The following is a 5,931-nucleotide window of genomic DNA, read 5'->3' as shown; positions in this document are numbered from 1 at the left end:
GAGATGGTGGTCGTTGTGAAGCCAAGAGACTACACCGCAGTCTATATACCTTCCCCTCCCACACCAACAGCTTTCACCAAAAACACGGCAAAGTCGAAGTAGAATTGTCCGTCTGAGTCGGACTCGAATTGTCATCCGCGTCCAATATCCGTGATTCGAGGAAAAAGAGACTTGACGTAATCTCAAAAAGTTACCTCAGTTCGCAAGAAAGAACAGCAGAAATTGATGAAAGAACGCAGAAATTATCCTGGGACTTGTTAATCCTGTCAGGGTAGTCGGTCAATATTTTACCCACTGAGAGAAAAATTAACTTTCTTTTTTTATTAATCAACCTGGCCAAGCCTGAACGTAAACAGAGCGGGTTGAGTCATTTTTGTCCACCTCGGGTTTTTGCCAAGTCTGTTTCCGGTATTGGACCGGAAATATCACGTACGACGCGGTGCAGCCAGTGAAAGTTGCCCGACTGTGACGTTCCTATATGTATATCTTGTGCGGTTTGAACCGCGTTACGATATCGTCCAAAATCTAGAAATGCAGTCGTTTGGACTCGCACGTTTGCCTACAGACATCGACTGAGTCTTTGAAAATTGAATTTCTCCTTCATGATTGCAGAACGTTTCCAGTTACACGGAAAGTTGTTGTAACCCAAATTTTACTTTCTTTCGCGATCACTTGAATTCATGGCGGTGACGAGAGTTCATTCCGTGGGTGTCGCAAACTGTATTTCTCAACATGGAATTGATGGACATTTTCGAGCTTGAAGTACTGTTGTTAATTTGTTTTTTTTTTTTTTTTTTATTCGACATTTCACTGGTCCTGGATAACCACCTGTTGTTTTTTTTTTTACTTTCATGAATCGGGCAAAAATTATTCGCACAAAAGAAACAGATTTCTACCGAGTAAAAACATGGCCTGTGCGCAATTCAAAATTTTCCTATCGGTCTGTTTCAGCAAATGGAGTCATTCTCAAATACGCTTTGGCACCTTTATATTTTCTTGAATAGTATCTGCATAATTTCTCAGGATGTGAAACATTATTTTTAAACGTAAATTGTAGACATTGGATAAAATCGGTCAACACGAATTTCGAGTCTGGGTTGTAGATTTCAAGTTTTGATTTCTTCCACCTAACTGATGAAAAAAAAAAATAAAACAGTTTTATTATGATAAAGTTTTTTTTTTTTTTAAACACTAGAACAATATTTGGGATTTTAAGAAAAATGACCTATTTTCGCAAACGTTTATTTTAAATAACAACTAATCAAACACCGTCACACTTAAATCTTTTTTATTCAAAAATAATAATTAATAATAAACTACGAATGTAAAAGAATTGACAAACAAAGTTCAAAAACGAATAGTTTTCGTATTTGTTGTATGTTCGGAAGAACTTTTTTTGTATCAAACCCCAAACGTAATTTCCCATCATGCTCTCACTGTACTGCCTCTGATAACATCGTCCAAAGTTCATCCCATCTTGGTGAAAACGTTTATCTTGTCCTTCTGAATTCTGGTCCCCATATTAGCTATCTACCAAAAACTTAAAGACTTATTTATCAACGTAAAAACGACAAACGCAAACTTTATATACGATAAATGAAGATTTTGATTATTATTCGACGTATAGAAATAAAATTTATTTATTTAAATATTGACTTGAACAAAACAATTTGTTTCTTGAACCTGTGTTGTAATTTTGCAAAATTCAATCTCAATGCGTCAAAGAATAATATAGTCACAGTGCTTAATTACACGTGATTTCGTTTTCTTTCTTACATTCTACAAAAAGAACACAAAAAGGGCTGTCAGTAACAATAAATACATTTGAACAATTTCATTTGTATTAGAAGGGCTGTGAAGAAAAACGCTTCTCAATTTTCACACGATAATATATTCAATTTATTTTCATCGTAGGTCAAATATTAAAAAAAAAATTGTTTGCGTGTTCTCGAAGATTCATGCCAAAAATTTACGTCCACACAACATGCTTGTCTGAAATGACCGTTTCACTAACAAAATAAAAAGGAATGATTGAAAACGAATGAATATAATCCGTTTTTACAATAAGGCCTAACAATGGTATCATAACTTTGAAAATTAACACTTTCACCTAGAATTTTTTCTACAGTTTTGGATGCGTGAGAAGTCACGAATATATCAGAAAAATTGCAAAAATAATAATTCGAACCAAGTCAGCCTGAGAAATCGGAATTCAGGGTTGAAAGCGGTCTCGCAATATCGATCTTGATGCAATAAATAAAGGTGAAAAACAGTCTAGATCGACATTGAATGAAACGCGGGAGACTGTGAAAGAAACACGTGTAAAAAGAATGGGTAAAAAACTAGTTCACCATAAATTCCGCGTCACGCTTGATGTAGCGGAATGTGTGTACCAGACCAGACCATGTGCAAATTGAGAGTCGAGATATCGGGGGTAAGAAAACGGATTGTAATCGAAGAAAGCGCATAGCGGATATACCCGACTTCCGGTCTCGGTGTAAATCGAACCGGCGGTGGACCGCCGACGTTCGATGCATGGAATGTCGGGGAGGAAAAATGTCTAATTACAATGCAGCCGCATACCCTGTCCATACATTATTCCCCCGCACCTCGAGGCTTGACGTCACCACGGGCCATTCATGCGCCTAAAGAAACCGACTTTCTCGCGGATCTTGCGTGATGCGGCAGGCATTGTACATCCGGCGTGACACCTTCCTCGACTCGATTGCCCCGCGAGACGCAAGGTTACGCAACACCGAACCACCTAGGCGATCCGACGTCCTCCTATATCCGGATACATTAGCCGGGTTATACAAGACGTGAAGAACGTAAAAGTGCCGGGTCGAAGAAGTCGGTGAAAGAATAACGCGATGACGAAGAGGCCGAGCTTTTCGCTCATAAAGCCTGAAAGTAGAAAAGAATGCTTTTTGGCAAGGGATCGTAGAGTGGGTCAAAACAATTGACACGTATTTGTTTGTTTTTTCTGGAATCTCATTTTTAAGGGGTGAAAGTCACCGTCGAGATATTAATTTTTTTGATTAGTAACATGCGATTTCTCACGATCATATTATACTTTGTCGTGAAAAGTACGAAAACTTTGGCTTTTGAAGCGGTTTTATAACTAACACCGTTAGTCAGTTGCAATCGATAGACCAAACAAATTTCAATTATCGAGGATGAATTTCATCCCCTCCAAAGGTTTGAATATTTATACTTACTATACGATGCTGTAAACATACTGGCGCGATTCGCTTGCATCGACGTAGCTATTGTAATTCAATATGAATTCGTAGAGTGAAATCGAACGAATCTGCTAGATTTTTAACAATTTGAAGCGATTTAAAAGTGAGCATCGATATCTAATCTTTTGTTTATCATTTTAGTTGAAATTGTCAATTTTTTTATCTATGAAAAGATTTTGATTTGATGAATACTTAGTAACGAGTTTATAAATAAATAAAATACGCGATGCACGACTATCTTTCAATTAAATTAATAAAATGTACAGATTTTTGGCCAACAGCCTCGACGATGTGCAAGCGCCATTTTCCTCCAGGTTATTCGGAGAACTTCACAGCCAATGGTGAAACTCGACAGAAGTACTCAAACTCCGATTCAATTCCTATAAAGGAAAACGACGATTAATTATCTAGGCCGCTATGCACGGAATGGGCTATATGCTTGTACATACGTTACAGGCGTTTGTAATCAGGGCTAGCATACGGAACGATTTCATTTCAAATCAATGTATTTGGAATTCGAAGTCTCATTGTGCGTTTTCTATTTCCTAAACATCCTTCTAACCAAATATTGTTACCTTGTATTTTGAATCAAAGAAAGGATCGATAATCTACGATCTTATAATATGATCAATTATATTGAACGGTCATTTCATTCACTCGGAAATTTCCTGGGCGATATTTTGGAAACGATTGCAACACGTCTTTCAGAGAGAAAATTCATTTGCTCAATATAAGGCAGAGCATGCATGAACTTTCTCTAGATTTTCATAAAATTGGAAACCTTGTTATGGCGACAATTATTGAACATTACAAAGAGGTTTCTAAGAATCGTAAAAGTATCGATAATTCTGCTAGTGTGGTAAAAGTCGCCTGATACTTTTTCACATACTGCTATCAAACATATTATTCAGCAAAATTCTTTGCTGATATACTGGAAAACTATTCCAAATTTATTTTAGATGTCAAAAAGAAAAAAAAAAAATCAACACTAATTTACATGCTTATAAAATATTATTTACACCCCCCGAAGATTTTTTTTGAGAAACATTAAAACTATTTTTAACTCAAAAGTATCTTGAAAGGTTTATGAAACATGAATTTCACGAAATAAATTTTGTATTCAGCGTTGAAAGTTGCCTTTCGAACAGTATGATTATTTTTTGTCGTTGGTTCAAGCAATTATCATCAGCGGAAGAGTTTGTGTCCTTTATTCACTATCAATTCGTCGAATTATTAAAACACGGGTGACATTTTTTGTACGGGTACAAATTTCTTTCGACCTAAGAATTCGCGACTATGAACTCGATTTCAGCGATTACGGGAGACTTAATGTAGTTTCTCTCTCTCTCTCTCTCTCTCTCTCTCTCTCTCTCTCTCTCTCTCTCTCTCTCTCTCTCTCTCTCTCCTTCTTTTTCACGACTCAAATTTAAATACGCAAGTGTGATGAGAAAGAAAACCTCGGTCATGCATGTATAAAAAAACGGGTGTAAAAGTAACACGGCGACGTATTTGCGCTGCGTAACGCCTTTCCCAAGGTAAAATCAAGTCCATAGCCAATGCAGTGAAAATTGTGTGACACAGATCGGTCTTTTTATTTTTATGCTTCTCATACGTATGTATTTCGCCATATACCAGGCAGTACTGTACATGCAATAACCGAGGCGTATATAATAACGAAATCTCGGATACAAAGAAGAGTCGAGAGCCAGTCGGGCACGCCGAAGAATTTGTTTTGACAATAAAAAGAAAAAAAAAAAGAAAACGAAAAAAACGGTACCCACCTGCAGCTCCCGAACGAATTCTAAACAGCTTAAAAGATGGTACGGAAGACGCCTAGGAATTCTATCGGCGTCGATCCGATCGCTGACAGAAGATGACATACTTTTTTTCAATTTTAAAACCGTTCCGCACCCACCAAATTACAATAACAAATTATAAGTATACGTATACACCGCATGTTGTGGCCGTTGGGCAGGTAGCACATTTTCATCGGGTGCGTTATTATTCATTTGTTGCGAATGACAATACAGGCGTGGGCGTCGGCCACGAGTCATCTGTCACGCCTGTATCGTCGTTCTGCTTCTTTTTGTTTTCCGTTCTTTTCAGGTCAATCAATTCATAGTAACTATCCATCGCGCAAGCAGCCCAACTCGAATATGAATGAAAGTTTAGAAAAAAAAACGCGTGGAAACGCATCATTTTATTCGTTGTATTAAATTATAAACATTCCAAACTTCGTCTGGTCAAAAATATAAAGATTCGATAATTTGTTCGATTCGGATTTATTTAAATTGACGTCGATTCAAACAACGCTGCAACGTGACATTTTTTAATCGAATGAATATTTTTTCCAGTCCATTGAATATTTCATATATTTATTACGGTGAAGAAAATTAGTGAGTAGGTTAAGTAAATCATGCGAATCATGTAACTGGTCTGAATTTAGTCGGATAAAAATTCGATTTTTAAATTTGAGAGCAGTGCAAGCCTTATTTGAGTCAAACGTTGCTTAATTGAATGAATCGAGTTAAACGTAATATTGTCTGTTGAGAATTTTTAACATATGAGCTGGGAATAAGAAAAGAATATAGTGAATCTGGTTCATTTTATAAAACAACTAAATGCGGTCGTCGGATGATAAAAACAATAAACGCAGATAACCGAATGAACGTCTCTTCGACCTTGGTTG

The sequence above is a fragment of the Neodiprion pinetum genome, chromosome 4 (genome assembly GCF_021155775.2).
Source record: "Neodiprion pinetum isolate iyNeoPine1 chromosome 4, iyNeoPine1.2, whole genome shotgun sequence".
Classification (NCBI taxonomy): Eukaryota; Metazoa; Arthropoda; class Insecta; order Hymenoptera; family Diprionidae; genus Neodiprion; species Neodiprion pinetum.
This window is presented reverse-complemented; position numbering follows the sequence as displayed.